This window comes from Perca flavescens, chromosome 5, assembly GCF_004354835.1.
Source record: "Perca flavescens isolate YP-PL-M2 chromosome 5, PFLA_1.0, whole genome shotgun sequence".
In the NCBI taxonomy this organism is placed as follows: Eukaryota; Metazoa; Chordata; class Actinopteri; order Perciformes; family Percidae; genus Perca; species Perca flavescens.
In genome coordinates, this window is record NC_041335.1 from 8,546,718 (window position 1) to 8,568,580 (window position 21,863).

The window sequence follows — 21,863 nt, forward strand, 5'->3', positions numbered from 1 at the left end:
ATAAGCTTTAAGTCATAATGTAGAAATAACGTATAAAAAAGATTCTCAGTCATTCAGGTCATAGAAGGTTAAATTCAAAGAGCAACTGGACTCGGTTACCAAGTCCAGTTGCCAAGTCCGTTGTGCAGCTATGGGCCTTGGACTAATAAGCCTGGATCCTGGTCTTAAACCTAGTTGGATCTGGAGTTGGACCTAGTTGGATGGATGTGGCTGGAGTTTCCCTGAAACTGGTTCTGGTTTGCCCTGCTGTATAGGTTGGCATTTGGTATGAATGCAGCTGGTAGTGATGATGCTGTATAGGCACAAGAAGTTGTGCGATGTGGCATTAGAGGCTCCAATGCCACTGGCCGCGCCTCAGGGTGCCTTACATCTTTGAGCAGAAAAGCCAACTCCTGACAAAGATAGTCTCTTTAAGATGGCAGCAGTTGAGCCACTGTGCTGGGGAGCCCTTCGAGCCCAGGACACACCTCTTAGTGCTCCTCACTCCAGAAGTGCAATCGGATTGCTGTTTTGGTGATCTGAAATGAAATGTTTTGGTTGTATTACATGTGTTTATTATTCAGTGCCCCACTTCATGTGGATCTCCTTCCTTTGTTGTCTTTTGTTGTGTTGTGTGTCTAATTGTCTTGCATGTATGCCTTGCTGCACCATAAATTGCCCCATGGGGACAATATCAATAAAGTTAAAGGGAGAGACACCCGCTGCTTGCCAGTGCAGCACTATTGCAACCATAAACAACACTGGCTTGGCCGCGTCATCCTCCCAAGCTCCACCCTCTCGTTAAAAATCATTACATCCGGTTGAAAAAAAAAAGAAAATGGCGAGGCACATATCACCAAACTCAAGGCTTCAAAACAGCAGTCCACAATCCTGGGGAGGTGCTTGAGGGTACCAGCTGCAGCAAAGTAGAGAGGTGCTGGAGGGAGGAGAGGTGCTGTGGTGGTCAACCTCACCACAATCCACCAGACCTGCCACAGTGGCTTCTTCTCCCATCACTTCAGAGAATCCCTCATCCTTTCCCCCTTGTCCTTCCACGTCTAGCTCCTAGGGCTGCTGGGAGGTCTCTTCACAGATAGTGTGTATGTCTTGCAGTGACTCAAATACTGAACACCATCAGCTCCCCTTAGAAAATATTAACAAAAGAAAATTGAACATTATATAAAGCACTTGGGGTGTTGTCTCTCTATATAGTGAACAGTCATTTTATGACTGCTTTCACTCTCTATGTAAAGCAGATATAACTCCCACTGTTTCCAGCAGCTGTGGCAGGGGAAGGTGGGTGTTGATTATACGCGTTGGAAGAGTAGTGCAGCAATTACAGGCCTCTGTTTCATAGGTCATTTATATGGAGCTCTCAGCGGCTCCCCCCACCTTGCAGTTCTTTTTTACATCTACCATTCGTGACGACAGCTAAAAGCACCTGACATTTCCCTTGCTGGCAATTAATGCCCAAGCTGGTGAACTTCCCACGGTTCTGAGGGAGTCAAGGCCTCACGTCCAACTATGCTTAATATTGTATACAGAGACTTGGACTGCTATCTTTAGTCCACTACCCAGACACACAGTTAGGAGGATGTGAAATGTATTTGAATGCATGCTGTATTGGCAAGGTGTAAGATTTGATTTTGTAGCCTTTAGTATAGGAGCAAAGACCTAAGGCCAGAAATCTATGGAAACAAAATAGGGCCATTGATTGTAGCGTGTGTACCATCATATCTGGATGTGTGAAAAAAATGTCTATGAATACATACACATGTGTGAATGAGTAAAAAACTAATTCATCAAATTAATTCAAATGTTTGAATGTGTAAAAAAATATCTGAACAAATAGATTTTGTTTTAATAACTGTAGACATTAGGTGGCATCAGAATGCTTGAATCCTCTTGACAGCATGGTTGACAGGATTTTAAAATTCAGGATTACTAGAACCTCCGACCACAAAGTGGGTTGCAGTGGCAGAGTGGTGCTGTCCGTATTTGACCCACAGGAAGTGAAGCAACTGCAGAACTTGGTGAAAACCAAAATATAAGATATTTGTGTCTTGTTATGTTTGTAGCTGCCGTTTGTAGTGAATTAAACTCGCAAGACTTTGTAGTGTTCAACCTTATATTTATTTTATTTATCAGCTGTGCAACTGATGAATGGTAATAATAGATTATTGAGTACCTGTGTTATAATATAATGTGCCATAATTTAGTAATAGGGCTAAGTTACAACTTTTTTTGAGTTTTTATTGATTAGTTGGCTCTATTTTATGTTGCAAGGCATTATGCATTTTATACCCCAGGTCTCTCAGAGTCAGAACTAATTTCAGTTCATTAGCATTAGCCTAATCCAGATTTGTGTCCTTTTTGTTGACTTTAAAAACAAATGTACGGATGAAAATACATTCCGTCTTTTTTCTCTCTGTTTTATGATGGATCCGTGTTGCTGTTATTTCTGTCCGTTACATTAACCTGTGTGTAAATCATGCGTTTATCTGTCAAACCCTTATTAGCATTAGCTGAAATGAGGTCGGAGAGACTACTGGAGTATAATGTAACTTAACGTTATGGAGTTTTTGGAATATTTCACAGCATTAACAGACAGTCAGACAGTCTAAAGTGAATTCTTTATTTCTTCACAACAGAAACTTGATGTATATCTGATCAAATGTGTAATGGATCGGGCGCCTGGGTAGCTCAGTTCATGGAGTGCGCACTCATATATAGAGGTTTACTCATTGACGTGCGGCTCCGACCTGCGGTCCTTTGCTGCATGTCCTTCCCCCTCTCTCTCCCCTTTCATGTCTTCAGCTGTCAAGATAAAGGACTAAAATGCCCAAAAATAATCTTTAAAAAAAAAATATGTAAGGGATAATGTAGAGCGAGCCGGTCAACAATGCGAAGAGAACCCCTTCAGGGTGATGGAGGACCCCATCCCTTCCCATTCATGTCTTGCTGGCTGATTGCAAGTCTCTGCTGCTCTGCACTGAAACTGCCAGGACTGGGCGGTATGAGCTCCGTGTGAGCACCAATATCTTACAAAAGCCTGACCTGCGTAGTGCGCAATGCAGAGCTGCAGCAATTAGCTAGGCAGTGGGAGCACTATTGTCACCGGTCTGCTGTACATATATAGCCTGGGTGACACCAGACCCTTCTCAGTTGTAACTGAGAGTGGGTCTGGGAAAGGTTAATTGACAGTTCATTTCCAAAGGGGCGTCACCAATGGACGCCACTCAAATGCCTCTGGGCGCATTGGATAGGCCAACCAATCAGACCAACGATCTGGGTGACGCAGCGCTTCGGTAGCCATCATGTTGAATGTAAACAAAAAGCTGCTCGCCGTCGCTGCACTATCGTCGTCACGTAAAGCCCGCCTCAACGGTTGGGGACATTGGAAATGGGTTTGAATGGGCTGACTTGCAGAGCAAATCTCAAATAGCTAGTACATATCTGATCTGCTATAAAGAAATAACAGACCGTCAGAGAATAAAACCTCTGCATGTCCTTTTTGTGTTTATAACACACAAAATTTTTTTTTTTGTGACACACTCTGAACACATGATGTGATTGGTTGTACTGATGGAACATGATTCCTATAATATTGGAGATTATATGTTAATATTTGTGTTGAGTGAGGAGAATTGTAATTAGAGATGGTCCGATACCATTTTTTGCTTCCCGATACAGATTCTGATACCTGAACTTGAGTATCGGCCGCTACCGATTATTGATCCGATACCAGTGTGTCATATATTTTATTACGTTTTAACAACTGTATACTACTATCCCTGTATGGATGTGATATTATTTATATCTTTGTTGTTCGGTCTGGCTGCGGTTAAACTCTCATGAACAAACCCAAACAATGAATGCTAGTGATGTTACCCGTGAACCCCCTGCTTCGAGGCATGTATCGAAAACATGAACCAATTTGGAATGAAGCTTTGTATCGGAGCTTGATTCTTTTTGGGATAATCACGTGACCAGTGACGTCCGAAGCTTTGTTTCACACACACCCACGTCACTGCTTCGAAGTTGAATTTAAAAGCTGCGCGAGCAGCGCGACACGGGGCTGGGGTTGTTACAGTAGGAGAGTCAACAGAGTCAGGAGAGTTAGTGAATAGAGAGATTATTATAGTGAGTAGAAAGTGTATAGCCAGTAGAAATTTCATAGCGAGTAGCCTAGTTTATAGTGAGTAGAGAGTTTATAAAAGAGAGTTTAGAGCGCCTTCTGCAGTGCCTACCTCACCTAAGGAGACAATGTTGCTCTAGGCTACGTAGCCTACTCAATATAATCACAGAAATGTGTGTGCAATGTGTTCTTCATTCATTTCCCTCCCAAATTGATGTATTTGTTTGTTTACAAACACAAGACAGTTCACAACCAAAATCCTAACTTTATAGGTCGATTATTTTTTTGGCGGAGACAGCAATTATATTTATGCAAGGTCCCACATAGGCTTATATTTATGTCATTATTTATTTATCAATGAATTCATACTCAAAATGTATTAATCTTCAACTCTAAAGTAGAGTTTAGATTCTGTGCCCGAGCCCGAGCCCGAAATAGAAATCAGAAAATCAGAAATAGGAGAATTACCTTTGAGAAAGTTTGGAGGAAAGTCGGAGGTAGGCCTATGGAACTATTTTAAACAAGTCGTGGGCAGTGACAACATAGGCTATGTGTCGGCTTTGTTGAGTGCATTAAGTATTAAAACGTATTAAAAAAGTGTCGGGGCTCGGGCTTACTCTAAAGACATTCATGGCTAATAATTGTGAAACAGTTTGTGACACAATGCTATCCTTAACTTCACCACCAGATGTCCTCATAGAGTTCTGAAGCTTCGAGTAGTGAACCTTTTTTCGATACAATTGGATTGAAAGCTTCACTGCTTCAGAAAGCTTCAGTTCGCCATCACTAATGAATGCCACAGAACTTTCTTTTATTATCCTGTCTGACAGTCAGTTATAACGGAAAAAGAACATAAATAAAGTTCTTTAACGTAGATTTTCTTTAGGGCTTTATTAAGTGGTATCGGATCGGTGCATAAACTCCAGTACTTCCCGATACCGATACCAGCGTTTTGAGCAGTATCGGAGCCGATACCGATACTGGTATCGGTATCGGAACATCTCTGATTGTAATGCAGCTGAAACATATAGTTGAAAGTGAGTTTTATCTAAAAATAGGCTTAATAGCATTTAATTTGTTTAAATGAACTACTACTGCTAGAGTAAATATTAATAAAGTAGAACATTTTTTGAAAACTTGTAAAGATTGAATGGGCTGGTAAAGAGACCTTTTTTGTTTGTTTGTACTGACATCTTGTACTGTTTTATGGTTTGTTAAGTTTTTGGTATCATTTGTTAGGATTTCACTTATGTTCTGCTGCCTGCGCCTTAGAATCGACCTGATACCCTCTCCACCATTAGCTATAACATGACTGGCTCAACGGATGGAGGGACCACCGGTGGGCAGATGGTTAGGTTCACCTCTTTAAACACTGGGGGCTTGAAAGCTGCATTAAAACGTACAACGATTATGACTTACATAAAAGATTTTGGTTGGTCGGATGTGATACTTCTTCAGGAGACACACCTGCTAAAGTCTGAGCATGGAAAGTTGAGCCGACCCTGGATAGGACAAATCTTTCACTCCCAATTTAATTGTAAAACAAGAGGTACAGCTATATTAATCAGGAAAAACATCCATTTACCTCCAGTAATACAATTATCTCTGATGTACTATACCAGAAGCCTGTAGTTTTAGCATCAATCTATGCCCCTAATTGGGACGATCACAGCTTCTTTACTTCGGTATGGTCTTTAATCCCCAATGTGGACTCCCACACTTTGATTCTGGGTGGGGATTTGAATTGTGTCATTGACCCAGTTCTTGACAGGTCGAGCTCGCGACGTATCCCGCCCTCAAAGATGTCACAAGCTTTGTCCACCCTCATGGATCAGTTTGGCTACATTGATCCCTGGAGATTCATGTCCCCATGTTCTCGTCAATATTCCTTTTTCTCGCATGCCCATCGTTCTTTTTCTCGTATTGATTACTTCCTAGTGGATAAAAATCTTATCTCTTCACTTATCTCTGTACAATATTTACCTATAACAGTTTCAGATCACTCAGCCGTAGTACTGGATCTTTGTTTTAACCTAAAACCCAAACATTTTAGGTTTTGGCGCCTTGACCCCCTCCTACTTAAAGAAGATAGATTCTGTGATTATATTTCTGACTCAATCACAGTCTTTTGTGACACCAACAAAAATAAAGAGACCTCCCCATGATTGCTATGGGATACCCTGAAAGCTTTTCTCAGAGGCAAGATAATTTCATATACATCCTATGCCAATAAACAACGCAGATTAAAATCTAGGATTAACTGTATCTGTGGGCTGATATCTTAGGGACTCCCTTACCTATAGGCCAGTAAGCCTATCATCAGTGGGAATTTATATTTGCTAATAATATGTTGGAATTATGTTAAGGCATTTTAATTTTAAAAGACTCAAAGATAATAAAAAGACTCAAAAATTTACAATAATTTGGAGGCCCCCCTGCAATGACTTTGAGGACCCCTTGTTGAAGATCGCTGCCTTACATTACTTTTACTTTTATACTTTAAGTAGTTTTGAAACCAGTACTTTTACACTTTTACTTAAGTAAAAAGCTTGAGTTGATACTTCAACTTCTACAAAAGTCTTTTCAAACCCTAGTATCTATACTTCTACTTGAGTAATGAATGTGAATACTTTTGACACCTCTGGTAAAGAGAGACTTAGCCTTAAGACAGAACTTCACCTCCCCTTTCAACCGAAGCTGAACGACTACTTCTTCGTTCCTATAGATCACTATATGAACACGGTGATAAGGCTGGGCGCCTCCTCGCTCACCAGCTAAAAGCTAGACAAGCATCCAACCAGATTGTCCAAGGCAAGGCAAGGCAAGGCAGCTTTATTTATATAACACATTTCAGCAACAGGGCAATTCAAAGTGCATTATATAAAACATTTAAGAGCAGTTAGAAAACAATTAAAAAACAATAATAAACAAATTAAAAACATTAAAAGACAAGAATAAAATTGATAGTGCAGTATAAGAATAAAAGTTACAGTGCACTATAAGAAATTAAAGTTAATAAAATAGATTATTTAAAGAAAAGCAACATCAAAAAGATAGGTCTTTAGCTTAGATTTAAAAGAACTGAGAGTTGCAGCGGACCTACAGGTTTCTGGGAGTTTGTTCCAGATATGTGGAGCATAAAAACTGAACGCTGCTTCCCCCTGTTTAGTTCTGACTCTGGGGACAACAAGTAGACCTGTCCCAGACGACCTGAGAGGTCTGGGTGGGTTATAATGTAGTAAAAGATCAGAAATGTATTTTGGCCCTAAACCGTTTAGTGATTTATAAACCAGTAAAAGTATTTTGAAATCAATTCTATGAGGCACTGGAAGCCAGTGTAGAGACTTCAGTACTGGAGTGATGTGATCCACTTTCTTGGTTTTAGTGAGGACTCGAGCAGCAGCGTTTTGAATCAGCTGCAGTTGTCTGATTGATTTTTTAGAGAGACCTGTAAAGACACCGTAACAGTAGTCAAGTCTACTGAAGATAAAAGCATGGACAAGTTTTTCCAGATCCTGCTGAGACATAAGCCCTTTAACCCTTGATATATTTTTAAGGTGATAATAGGCTGATTTTTTAATTATGTTAATGTGGCTTTTAAAATTTAGGTCTGAGTCCATGACTACACCAAGATTTCTTGCTTTGTCTGTTGTTTTTAACATTGTCGTTTGAAGCTGAGCGCTGACTTTCAATCGTTCCTCTTTTGCTCCAAAAACAACCACCTCCGTTTTTCTTCATTTAATTTAAGAAAGTTCTGGCACATCCAATCATTAATCTGTTCAATGCACATATTTAATTGTTGTATTGGACTATAGTTCCCTGGCGATAAGGTTATGTAAATTTGTGTGTCATCCGCATAACTATGGTAACTTATTTTGTTGTTTTCCATAATCTGAGACAGTGGAAGCATGTAGATGTTGAACAGAAGAGGCCCCAGAACTGAGCCTTGGGGAACTCCGCACGTCATATTTGTATGCTGAGATGTATAATTACCTATAGACACAAAGTAGTCCGTATTCTTTAAATAGGATTCAAACCACTTTAGTACTGAGCCAGAAAGACCAACCCAGTTTTCCAATCGGTCAAGCAATATGTCATGGTCTACCATATCAAATGCAGCACTGAGATCAAGTAATACCAAGACTGAAATTTTGCCACTATCTGTGTTTAAGTGGATGTCATTAAAGACTTTAACAAGAGCTGTCTCAGTGCTGTGGTGTGGTCGAAAACCTGACTGGAAGGCATCAAAACTGTTGTTTAGCGATAAGAAAAGGTTGAGTTGTTGAAAAACCACTTTTTCTATGATTTTACTTAAAAATGGAAGGTTTGATATTGGCCTATAGTTGCTCATTAGTGTCATGTCTAGATTGTTCTTTTTTAGGAGTGGCTTGATGACTGCCGTTTTCAGGGCCTGTGGGAAGATACCTGAGAGCAGAGATGTGTTTACAATCTGTAGAAGATCAGAAGCCAAACAATTCGAAACAAGATTAGGGATGAGTCAGGCACAGTAGTGACCGACCCAATTAAAATTAATGCCTCATTCAATTTATTTTACCTTTCAAAAACTAGACTTACCAAGAGTTTCACCTAATGACAATCAGATGCTGGACGCTCCTTTAACACTTTCTGAGATAAAAGAAGCAATAAGTTCAATGAATAGTGGCAAATCTCCGGGCCCTGACGGGTACCCCGTTGAGTTTTATAAGCGATTTTCTAACCAGTTGGCCCCTCTACTTTTGGAGATGTTTAGTTATTCATACAGTCACGGCTCTCTACCACCTACCTTAGTGCAAGCCTCCATTTCCCTTATCCATAAAAAAGATAAGGACCCTCTAAACTGCGCGTCATACAGGCTGATTTCCCTCCTACCTGTGGATGTGAAAATACTAGCAAACATTTTAGCTTGTCGCTTGGGGCCCATTATGCCTTTAATCATCTCGGAGGACCAAACAGGGTTCATTGGTGGGAGGCACTCCTTTTCCAATGTCAGAAGGCTTCTCTGCGTCATTCATACTCCATCCTATCCTACAGATCCGGAGGTGGTCATATCACTTGACGCCGAGAAGGCCTTCAATAGGGTGGAATGGCCTTACCTCTTCTCTTCCCTGCAGCAATTTGGACTTAGTACCAGTTTTATTTCATGGATTAAATTATTGTACTCTTCTCCCCAGGCGTAAGTATGCACGAACACACAGCGCTCTGATTTTTTCCCCCTCTTTCGCGGCACACGCCAAGGGTGCCCCCTCTCCCCACTGTTTTTCACGCTTGCAATTGAGCCGCTGTCCATAGCATTGAAATCAGAAGGAGGATTCAAAGGAATAAAGAGACATGGAGAGGTGCATAAGGTCTCGTTGTATGCTGATGACCTACTCCCGTTTGTAAGTGATCCCTTGTCAAGCCTTCCACCCAATCTCTCAATCTTGGACTCTTTCAGCGTGTTCTCCAGGTATAAATTGAACATTTCAAAAAGTGAGTGTTTCCCAATAAACCAATTGGCTACAGAGATTTCAACTCACCTTATACCATTCAAGACCGCTGTGGTGGGCATAAAATACCTAGGAATAATGGTCACTTGATCTATGCGCACACTGAAAGAACAGAACTTCTCTGTACTGACGGCAGCAGTCAAACAAGATCTTCAAAAATGGAACTGTTTGCCACTGTCTCTAGCGGGCAGAGTGCAAAAAGTAAAAATGAATATCTTACCACGGTACCTTTACCTTTTTCAATGCTTACCAATCTACCTCCCTCAATTATTTTTCAATCTTGTTAACAGTATCCTATCCATGTTCATTTTGGCGGGTAAACGGGCCAGAGCAAATAGGTCCTTGCTCCAGAGAAGCAGATCATTGGGTGGTCTGGGATTACCCAACCTCCTTGGCTACTACTGGGCGGCTAACGCACAAAAGATCCTGCTTTGGTTCACCTCTCCTCAACATAGTTGGTGCCAGTTAGAAGCAAACTCATGCTCCACGTCCCTCCAGGCGCTAGTATGTGGCACCCTCCCCCTTTCTCTTGCACATTTCACATCCAACCCTATTGTAACTAATACATTAAAAATTTGTTTAAATCAGGAAACAGTTTGGATGGCTCTCCATTCCCCTAACTACACCTCTTTGTAACAATCACTTATTTGTGCCAGCCAGCACTGACTCACGCTTTGTAGCTTTGGAAAAGAAAGGCCTGAGATGCCTGGGAGATTTATACATAGACGGACTATTCGCCAGTTTTAACCAACTACTACCAATTTAAAGTACTCTTTAGACTGCATTATAGCAAAGACAAACTCCTCAAACTTTATATATTTATCCAGATAGGACTACTGAAGCTTGTGACAGATGCTCTCTGACGCCGTGCAATCTGACACACATGTTCTGGACATGCTCTAAATTATCTAACTATTGGCAATCCTTTTTTGGATCTATTTCTGACATCCTAGGTATATCGGTTAGTCCCTCGCCACAGATAGCTATTTTTGGGGTCCCTCCTGATGAACTTGTGACCACATCTTTGCAGAAAAACGTTATAGCTTTTGCATTCTTGGTCGCGCGTAGGAAAATTCTCCTCTTATGGAATTCCTCCCATCCACCTTCCTTTAAAGCCTGGCTACACGATATGTTATTCCTACTAAAACTGGAGAAAATCAAATTCAGCCTCAGAGGCCGTCCCGAGAAGTTTTATTAACACTGGAAACCACTACTTAATTATGTTGACAAACTCCCCGCTACTGAAATGTCCCCGATTCTACGCTCACATCTTGCCTGGCCCACCGACTCCCTCCTCCCCCTTAGAAATGAGCCCACGGGCAGCAGACAACCTAGGTTACATCCTCTTATTATTTCTTATTATTTATTTTATTTTATTTGTTTTATATATTTGTTTATTTATTGCTTTTAAGATGTAGTGGTCTCTGGAATGGGTGGGATAGAAAAATGTAAATGTGACTCTGCAGATGTATTGTTTACTGCAATTGTGAATCAATAAAAATAAAATTAAAAACAAATTTAAAAAAACTTGTAAAGATAAACCACCAGGTGTGGATGGTAAACTTCTTAAATTGGTTGCAGACCTAATTGTCCCCGTTATCTGTCATATTACAAACCAAAGTTTATCTATCTATCTAGTCTATGCCCTCAGGAATGGAAAATTGCTAAAATAATTCCACTTCCTAAAAATGTAGGGTTACCATTCTCGGAGTCAAATAGTCGTCCTATAAGTTTATTGCCTGTGTTGAGTAAAATTATGGAGAGTATAGTATGTGAGCAGATTATAGAATATTTTTCTTTTATTGACTTAACAACTGATTGTCAGCATGCTCATAGAAAGGGACACTCAACAGCTACCACTCTAACTCATATGACTGATGAATGGCTGAGAGATATTGAACAAAAGAAACTAGTAGGTGCTCTTATGCTTGATTTTACAGCAGCATTTGGTATCCTTGATCATAATTTATTATTGAAAAAACTTGAATGTTATGGTTTCTGTCAGTCAGCAATGTTATGGATGAAGACTTATTTAACAAACAGGCAACAAGTAGTCTTTTTTAATGGTAGCTACTCGGATATTGGAGCGGTTAGCTGTGGATTTCCCTAGGGGAGTTGTGTTGGGCCATTGTTATACACTATTTTCACAAATGATTTATCACTTGTTTTAAATAAGGTCAGTATATCGATGTATGCAGATGATTCAACTATTTATGTCTTCATCAATGAGTTACTTAGTAACTTTTTTCAGTAACGAGTAATCTAACGCGTTACTATTTCCAAACCAGTAATCAGATTAAAGTTACTTATCCAAGTCAGTGTGCGTTACTATTTTTGTCATTTTCCTTAGTAAAAATATATATATTTGCTTTCTTCTTGCGTCTCAGGGAGTGAAGTCACGTATGCGACAAGTCACGTTTTCAACATGAGGACAGGTCACGTTTTCAGCATGTGGACAGTTCACGTGTACCACGCAGCGACACAAATGTAAACAACAATAGAGGGAGGAGAGAGATGCACGTTTTCTAGCTGGAAATACAGTCACTATTTTGAGTTTGTGTCAGCTAAAGACGGCAATATTAAGGTTTGTTGTACACCGATGCTGGTGGCGACAAAGTGCTATCTAGCTACAAAAACACTATGTCAAATTTGAAGAAACATTTGCAGTCGCAGCACTGCAGTCAAACTTACAGAGCAAGTCCCATCAGGTGGTGCGAAGCAGAGAGCAGGAGATCCCCGACCACTTTTTGGTCGGGCAGTATGTTGTAGCGGAAATGCTGCCCTTAAACACCGTTGACTCGCTCTCTTTCATGCCATAATAAACAAGATCCCTACTACTGGCAATGCCGTGCTACCTCATAGTAAAGCAGTTGTCATTTTTATGTTGAGGCTGTAGGGGTGTTGTCGGCAGTTGCTGAATGTAACTAATAAAGTCACTTGTAATCTAACTTTGTTACTTTTAAAATCAAGTAATCTGTAAAGTAACTAAGTTACTTTTAAAATCAAGTAATCTGTAAAGTAACTAAGTTACTTTTTCAAAGTAACTGTGGCAACACTGGTCTTCATCTACATTTCATGAGTTAAACACTATCCTATCACAAGAGCTGCAATTAATGGTTGAATGGATAAAGAAAAATAAGCTAGTTCTTGAAGGTCCAAAATGTAATACTGACAGCTAGTGTTTAAAAAAGTTACTGCAGTACAAATTCAAAATACTGGAGAGAGTTGTCTCCCCCGCCCCCTCCTCGCCAGACTCAAAGTTCACGGAGGTTGCCAGGCTGAGACCACAGCATCCACAACAATGTTGCTAGACGATTGTCTCACATAGCCAGACATTACTTAACAGCAGTAGCTAACGTTAGATGCTGGCTATATTGACAGTCTTGACAGTCATAAAAGCCTGTGCTCACGCAGAGCTCTGTACCCAACTGACAGACACACTTTTTCGGCTTAGAATTACAGTAGGGACCGTCAAAAACCCCGCAACCTCGCCACACGCCAAGAGGACAATACCATGATACCATTGAATACCATGTTTCAACGTTAAAAGTTGTCTATCTTCAGGGCGACCTCTAGCTCACCCAGTAAGAGCATGCACCACATGTTGGCTGAGCCCTGCAGTGGCCCAGGTTCGAATCCGACCTGTTGCCCTTTGCTGCGTGTCATCCCCCATCTCTCTTCCCCTTTTATGTCCGTCCACTGTAACTAAAAAATAAATAAAGGGAAAAGCCCCAAAAAATAATCTTAAAAAAAAGTTGTCTATGTTAACTGGTGATTATTTTTTAAAAGCTTGCTATCCACACAAAAAAGCCAAAACATTGCTTGAAACTCTGATTGAGAATGAACAGGCCATTTGAGCTTGCAGCTTTCCACCATTTAATCTAAGCAGTTTTTAAAGCAGCGTTGCATGCTGTTTGCAGTTTGCAGAGCAAGCATAAATACCATTTGCTATTTATTTTTTTTGCGATGGCTTCCGCAAGTATCAAATATTGCCAAAAGGTGGAATACAAGTGGATTACATTGTCTTAAGTTCCTTTAAAAAAACAAAAACAATAATTGTGATGGCACAATGGCTGCTAATGTTGGCCTATGTAATAACTGCTGTGCAGTTTTATATGTGGTTCTTTTTTTAAATCATCAAAAAAAAACTTATATCAAGCATTATATCACAGAAGTCCCTGAAGTCTGAATAGTACAGAGAATAGAGATGCTTTGTGCATTACACATTAAGCGTCATGCCGGAGTCACTCTGAGTGACTAATAAGAAATGGTTAATACATCAATGTGTCTTGGACTGCTATTACAGCTGTCACTGCAGAAAAATAATAATTTATCTGCTTTGTGTGGTGATGACATGAAAAGTGGCCATGCACGTATCAGTCCATAATCTATAAACTTGTTCTGTTTATTAGTCACAAACAGATATGCAACAGCAAACCTGGAACCTTGTTCAGACATTATTTGATACGTTCATATAAATCCTCGTTTGAATATTATAGGTTATAACAGGAATATTACAGTCATACAATATTGTTATACATTTATTACATTATATAAATAATATAGTGATACCATATGAGAAAGAAACATTTTAAAGCATGAAAAAGTCTATACTAAGTCAACTGTATGCCTCTATAAGGGTTTTGTTTGGTTATTCTAAGGCTGTGAAGTGCCACCGAGTTATTTTATTAGAGATGACTGAACTGAAAATCTGCTTTTATAACTCGGGACTCTGGGTGATGTTGGCATTCTCGCTGTAGGCAAAGCAGCTGGGGAAGATTCCTATGTTTCCTGCACAGTGTCCCTCTAGCCACTCCTCATTAACTATAAGAAAGTGTGAAAGAGAAACATAAAGAGGCAGTGAGACTCACATCTGAACAGAGTATGAAGGTCTTTAAGAACATTTCAAATTAAAGTGCCTGACAAAAACAAAAGACTTTATAATTCCACTGACAAGCAATTCATAAGAGGTTGACCTACAGAGCCTCACCTTCACCCAGGATGTCGATAGTATCTCCTTCGCTGAACTCCAAGTCCTCTGTGCCCTGAGCATTGTAGTCATACAGCGCCACCATCTGGTAGAGGATAGGACGGTTGGCCAGGGGATCTTCTGTCTGTAAGTAAAATAGCACAATGAGGAGAAATCTTTATTAGCATAGCTGTACATTAGATGATTACCTAGAGGAATGATTAAATACATAATATGAATTCAGGCAGGACAAATACTCGCAGTTTTTAACAATTTTCAAATAATGAATGTTTTGCTGATTTTTATGAAAAGGTCTATCAGTCACAGGGTGGATTTGGTCCAGGGACTATGGAAAAGTTTTTAGAAAATCTGGGACTGCCTAAATTATCAAAAGAATCTTCCTCCTCACTAGATGCAGACATCAATTTGAGTGAGGTAAAAGATGTGATTTCCTCCCTCCCCAACAATAAGGCAGCAGGACCAGATGGCTTTTGTATCGAATTTTTCAAGGTACTTAGCCATAAACTTTGCCCACTTGTCCTACGAATGCTGAATCACTCCCTGGTGAGCTCTAGGTTGCCTCCCACTTTATATAAGGCCAATATTTCACTTAACCTGGTCTCATCATATCGTCCTACCTCCCTGCTACCTATCGAAACGAAAATTCTTGGGAAACTCTTAGCCAATAGATTAAAGGAGCACATTTGTTCTATTATTCATCCTGACCAAACAGGGTTCATGCCAGGTAGGCATATGTACTTTAATTTGCACCGCTTGTTCCATATTTTGTACGGAGAACACACTGTAGAGACGGTAATAATTTCTTTAGATGCACAGCGTGTTTTTGATCAGGTGGAATGGCCCTATATGTTGTTTACACTTACAAAATTAGGTTTTGGGCCCTCCTTTATGAAGTGGATCAAGCTCATTTATTCACATCCAACCTCCTCTGTCATAACCAACCAAAATATCTCATGCCCTTTTACAATCAGTCGCAGAACTCGTCAGGGGTGTCCCCTCTCCCCTTTCCTGTTCTCAATTATTATTGAACCGCTAGCAGTCAGTATTAGACAAGGTCGTCTAATATCTCCTATCAACATTTATGGACAAGAGCATCATATTTCACTGTATGTGGACAACATTCTTTTATTCATTTCTCATCCTCAAGCTTCAATACCTCATCTTTTGACTTTAATTAGCAACTTTGGCAGACTCTCCGGATTTTCTGTTAACTGGGATAAAAGTAAGTTTTTGCCAATTTCTAACGAAGTTGATATGACATTTATATAGTCTACTCCTTTTAAAAAAGCTTTTAAGGACTTTTCGTATCTTGGTATAACTGTGACTAAAGACCCTGAGGACCTTCTACAGAAGAATTGGTATAATAAGATTGAGCAACTTAAACAAAGTATACATTTTTGGAAGACTCGTCCTGTTTCTCTTGTAGGTAATATTAATGCAATTAAGACGATTGCACTGCCACGTTTCCTACATCTCTTTCAGTCTCTTCCATGTTACATTGCCCAGTATTACTTTAAACAATTAGATTCAATTATTGCTCCTTTAATCTGGAACTACAAAGCCATCAGGATCTCCAAAAAACATCTATGTAAACCAAAAAATGCTGGAGGCTTTGCCTTACAGAATTTTAAAATGTATTACTGGGCGGCTCATCTGTCTATACTTGCTTGGTGGAGGAAAGGCCCCCCATCCATCTTCGTCCGCTTATCCGGTGTCGGGTCGCGGGGGGAGCAGCTCCAGCAGGGGACCCCAAACTTCCCTTTCCCGAGCAACATTAACCAGCTCCGACTGGGGATCCTGAGCGTTCCCAGGCCAGGTTGGAGATATAATCCCTCCACCTAGTCCTGGGTCTTCCCCGAGGCCTCCTCCCAGCTGGACGTGCCTGGAACACCTCCCTAGGGAGGCGCCCAGGGGGCATCCTTACCAGATGCCCGAACCACCTCAACTGGCTCCTTTCGACGCAAAGGAGCAGCGGCTCTACTCCGAGCTCCTCACGGATGACTGAGCTTCTCGCCCTATCTCTAAGGGAGACGCCAGCCACCCTCCTGAGGAAACCCATTTCGGCTGCTTGTACCCTGGATCTCGTTCTTTCGGTCATGACCCAGCCTTCATGACCATAGGTGAGGGTAGGAACGAAAACTGACCGGTAGATCGAGAGCTTTGCCTTCTGGCTCAGCTCTCTTTTCGTCCTGGCGGTGCGATAGATTGAATGCAATACCGCACCCGCTGCGCGATTCTCCGACCAATCTCCCGCTCCATTGTCCCCTCACTCGCGAAAAAAAACCCCAAGGTACTTGAACTCCTTCACTTGGGGTAAGGACTCATTCCCTACCTGGAGAAGGCATTCCATCGGTTTCCTGCTGAGAACCATGGCCTCCGATTTAGAGGTGCTGATCCTCATCCCAACCGCTTCACACTCGGTTGCGAACCGATCCAGTGAGTGCTGAAGGTCGCAGGCCGATGATGCCATCAGGACCACATCATCTGCAAAGAGCAGCGATGAGATCCCCAGCCCACCAAACTGCAACCCCTCCCCACCCCGACTACGCCTCGATATCCTGTCCATAAATATTACAAACAGGATTGGTGACAAAGCGCAGCCCTGGCGGAGGCCAACCCTCACCTGAAACGAGTCCGACTTACTACCGAGAACCCGGACACAGCTCTCACTTTGGTCATACAGAGATTGGATGGCCCTGAGTAGAGACCCCCTCACCCCATACTCCCGCAGCACCTCCCCCACAGTATCTCCCGGGGACCCGGTCATACGCCTTCTCCAAATCCACAAAACACATGTAGACCGGTTGGGCATACTCCCAGGCTCCCTCCAGGATCCTTGCGAGTGAAGAGCTGGTCCGTTGTTCCACGACCAGGACGGAATCCGCATTGTTCCTCCTCAACCCGAGGTTCGACTATCGGCCGAACCCTCCTTTCCAGCACCTTGGAGTAGACTTTACCAGGGAGGCTGAGAAGTGTGATACCCCTATAATTGGCACACACCCTCTGGTCCCCCTTTTTAAAGGGGAACCACCACCCCAGTCTGCCACTCCTTTGGCACCGTCCCAGACTTCCACGCAATGTTGAAGAGGCGTGTCAACCAGGACAACCCCCACACCCAGAGCCTTGAGCATTTCTGGACGGATCTCATCAATCCCGGGGCTTTGCCACTGTGTAGTTGTTTGACTACATCAGTGACTTCCGCCTGGGAAATCGACGACAATCCCCCGCTATCCTCCAGCTCTGCCTCTAACATAGAGGGTATTAGTCGGATTCAGGAGTTCCTCAAAGTGCTCCTTCCACCGCCCTATTACCTCCTCAGTGGAGGTCAACAGTGTCCCATCCTTACTGTACACAGCTTGGATGGTTCCCCGCCCCCTCCTGAGGTGGCGAACAGTTTTCCAGAAGCACTTTGGTGCCGACCGAAAGTCCTTCTCCATGTCTTCTCCAAACTTCTCCCACACCCGCTGCTTTGCCTCTTTCACGGCAGAGGCTGCAGCCCTTCGGGCCCTTCGGTACCCCTGCAACTGCCTCCGGAGTCCTCCGAGATAACATATCCCGGAAGGACTCCTTCTTCAGTCGGACGGCTTCCCTGACCACTGGTGTCCACCACGGTGTTAGTGGGGTTACCGCCCCTTGAGGCACCTAAGATCCTAAGACCACAGCTCCTCGCCGCAGCTTCAGCAATGGAAACTTTGAACATTGTCCACTCGGGTTCAATGCCCCCAGCCTCCACAGGGATGCACGAAAAGCTCCGCCCGGAGGTGTGAGTTGAAAGTCTGTCGGACAGGGGCCTCCTCCAGACGTTCCCAATTTACCCGCACTACACGTTTGGGCTTACCAGGTCTGTCCAGAGTCTTCCCCCACCCCCTGACCCAACTCACCACCAGATGGTGATCGGTTGACAGCTCTGCCCCTCTCTTCACCCGAGTGTCCAAAACATACGGCCTCAGATCAGATGAAACGATTATGAAATCGATCATTGACCTTCGGCCTAGGGTGCTCTGGTACCAGGTACACTTATGAGCATCCCTATGTTCGAACATGGTGTTCGTTATAGACAATCCATGACTAGCACAGAAGTCCAACAACAAACAACCACTCTGGTTTAGATCAGGGAGGCCGTTCCTCCCAATCACGCCTCTCCAGGTGTCTCCATCATTGCCCACGTGTGCGTTGAAGTCCCCCAGCAGAACAATGGAGTCCCCCACTCCTCTTCTTATTCCTGCCCTGCTTGGCTATGCATAGAACGATTGCTTTGTAACAAGACCTCCTTGCTGGCTTTGCTCAACAGCCCCACAAAAGTTAGGAAGTCACATTTTAGTAACAGCTTTGTAATTAATGGCACTATGCGCACATGGGAGCAGATAAAACTCCATATCAAGGCGCCAAGTGTATATACTGATACTCCAATTTGTGAAAATCACGCTTTCATACCTGGCCTAAATTTTCAATTTCATTTATAGTATACAGAGCAATCTCGAGACACTTTACAGATACAGTAGGTCTAGACCACACTCTATAATTTTCAAAGCCCCAACAATTATAGTAATTCCCTCAAGAGCAAGCAGTGCCCTAATGTCTTTTACATGAATTGTGAATGTTGAAGGTGAATTGAAAATGGCAGAGGGAATCCCTTACATTGAATCCAAACCCAGGGCTTCTTTAAACAAACGTTTTATGTCTTTGTATTGTACAAATATTGATGTATTTTGATATATACATCAAATTTTGCCTCATTTGGGCAGCTGCAAGCCAAATATAAAATATCTGCTTCAAGTTTTTTCAAGTTTTGGCAGATTAAAGATTTTGTTAAAAAAAACAAAAAAACTTTGAAGTTCTACATAAACATGATACTCTTGAGGCAGTTCACAAATTTGACCCGGGCTCCCAAGGGGCAATCTCTGCTTTCTTTCGAATGCTTCATGATGGAGCTCTGATGAATACAGAGGTGTATAAACAGGCATAGGCAGATGAGTTGAATATGGATTTAAATGATGAAATTTGGGAAGAATGTCTACGTAATGTACAAAAGTGTTCAGTTAATACCAGGCACAACCTAATACAGTTTAAAACACTCCACAGACTATTATTTGCGGGAAAAGTTACACAAATTTTATCCTGATATCCCACCAGTATGTAACCGATGTAAATCCCAGATAGGTACTCTAGCACATTCTTTCTGGGCATGTAGTAAACTTCATTCATATTGGAAGTGTATTTTTCTGTTTTTTTCTGAAGCTTTTGGTAAGAATTTGGTACCCAGCCCCTTGGTAGCGATCCTGGGGGCCACAAGTGTACTCACCTCCGTCAATGAATTTGAAAGAAGAGCCATTCAATTTGGGATGGTGATTGCAAAAAAGTTGATTTTATGTGTATGGAAAATGGAGTCTGTGCCTTCATATAATTTGTGGCTGGGAGAATTGTCAAATAGTTTAAATCTGGAAAGATTGAGATTCTATAATGAAGATAGAGGAGACAAGTTTGATAAAACATGGGACCCGATACTGAATTACCTAAAAAGTGTGAGCTCCTAGATATTGGTTATTGTATAAAACCTCACTGTGCAAATGAGTATTTTATATATGTCAAATTCATTTATTTTTACTACTTTTAGATGTTTTTGTTTATAGTACCCATCCTAAATATGACCATGGAATATTGTTGTAATTCAAGATGTGCTGTGTTCTGTAGGTTCTGTATGTTATGTGTTCTTTGTTAGGTTTTTTTCACAATATACATAAAACCATAAAACAAAATAATAACAAAATAGATAGACAACTGTAAACCAAATAAACATATGTATAATGACAACACCATAAGCCCATCATACACAGCTCTCCCCAGCACAAAGCTTCTTAGGAGCCCCCCTAAAAAGCTCAAGTACTTTTCACAATTTTTTGTGTAGACCTGGCAAACCATTTGTATTACATCTTTTCAAACGCCGCCACACTAGGCATCTCACAGGCCCACTCTTGAATTGAAAGCACCCCTTCATTCTTCCATCCTCTTAAAAGAATATGTCTGGCTGTCATTAAACTAGTTTGGACTCAACTTCTTATGTGCTTATCTATTCCGCTTAGGGTTGATCCATCTGTTAGAACAAATAATCTTGGGCTGAATGGAACCTGGGTCTCTGTAATCCGATCTGTGACCAAAATTCCTGGACCTTATCACAGGACCATAGGACATGAAGTAATTGGCCGTACTCTGTCTTACATTTCAAACAATTTGGTGTGTATTTCAATCCAAGTCTAAACAATCTGGAGGGAGTCGGATAGAAGTGATGCATAATCTTGAACTGGATGAGGCGCACCCTCACATTGCGTGACATAGTTTCAATAGTCCTACAAATTCTGTCCCACTCCTCATCATCCAATGTAATACTCAGATCCTTTTCCCATGTCTTCTTGAGGGCTGTCCAGGCTCCATCTCCCAGGTTCTGCATAAGCAGAAAATAATACCCAGAAGCCTCATGACCTTTTCCATATTTCAGCAACACCTTATCTAAACATTCTGGTGCCTTCGGGGCTGAAGAACTGGATCCAAAAATCCCCACTCAAAGATGAAGAAGTTGCAAATATATGAGAAATTGAATTTGAATTCCAATTTGCTGTACCACATCCTCAAAAGATTTCAATATGCCACTGAGAAACAGATCACCTAGTGTAACATTTCCCTTTTCCAACTAATTCCTCCAAAAAAGGGGAGATCTATCAATAAATAACTTTGGTTTTTGCCAAATACTTGAAGAGATATTTAGATATGGATCCAGTTCAAACAGTCGGGCCACTTTTAAGGATGTGTTTTTGCTACACAATACAGTTTGACAGACAGGCTTTGTAAGTGCGACAATGGGGCAAGAAATACAATACCAGGGTGCGGCTCTCTCAGGAGGAAGTGACCAGTGGGCCAGATTATTTAAAATATGACAGAGGCACTTCTAAAAGGAAGAGATTAGATAATGTAATTCAGATTGGGAACACAAACCATTTTCATAACATTGTATCACTTTTTCTTTTTGTAAGGAAACTACAAATATTTTGTCTGTGAATTTTGTGATGTTTAATGTTTACAGACCTAATAGTGTTTATGAGAACTTCCTGTGTCTCATCAGTGACAGCTCAAGAAGATGCATCAGCCATGAGTTTTGCTTTGTTTATGTAGCTGTAGTATTACACGCTTGTCTCATTAGCCCGTTCGCTTTAAAAACACACGTCTGGAGGACTAAAGAAGGGTCTAAAAGTTTTTGGATTATAGTGACACAAGCTGA